Below are 881 nucleotides of genomic sequence, written 5' to 3'. Positions count from 1 at the left end.
AATAATTCTGACTTGGCAACCATGGTCTCTGATCTAATCAAAACCACTCAAAGTTTCATGACTGAAACTAGATCTTCCATTAGGAATTTGGAAGGACAAGTGGGTCAGCTGAGCAAGAAAATTACTGAACTTCCTCCAAGCACTCTCCCAAGCAATACTGAAGAAAACCCAAAAGGAGAGTGCAAGGCCATCAACATGGCCGAATTCTTGGAGGAAGAAGAGGCAGTGAACGCCACTGAGGAAGGCCTCACTGGACGTCCACTGGCCTCCAATGAGTTCCCCAACAAGGAACCATGGGAATCTGAGGCTCAAACTGAGACCATAGAGATTCCATTGTACTTACTTCTGCCATTCATGAGCTCTGATGAGTATTCTTGATTCAACATTTCAAGTATGTTGCCTTTTCTGTTGAGAAAGGTTTAATGTTTGAATCATATCTTTTCTTGTTAGGCAAGTTTTTAATTTTCAAAATCAAATCTTTTTAAAATGTTTTTCAAATCATATCTTCTCAATCACATTTTTTTAAACCAATCATATTTTCTTAACCACATCTTTTTCAAAAATAGTCTTCAATCAAATCTTTTTGATTTCTAATTTCAAAATCTTTTTCAAAAATCACTTTATTTCTTTCCCACTTTCATTTTCGAAAATTAAGTAATGCTTTTCAAAAATGTTTTCAAAATTTTTCACTTAATTTTCGAAAATCACTTCCCTCCTAAAGTATTGTTCACAATTTCGCGCACCAAGTTTTTTGGCGCCGTTGCCGGGGATTGTTCAAGTTTTGAGCAAGCTTTTGGTCTGGTAACATCAGTGCCAAGATCCGGCAACAGCACCAAGTTTTTGGCGCCGTTGCCGGGGATTGTTAAGTTTGGACAACTGAA

This window comes from Arachis duranensis, chromosome 10, assembly GCF_000817695.3.
Source record: "Arachis duranensis cultivar V14167 chromosome 10, aradu.V14167.gnm2.J7QH, whole genome shotgun sequence".
Classification (NCBI taxonomy): domain Eukaryota; kingdom Viridiplantae; phylum Streptophyta; class Magnoliopsida; order Fabales; family Fabaceae; genus Arachis; species Arachis duranensis.
This window is presented reverse-complemented; position numbering follows the sequence as displayed.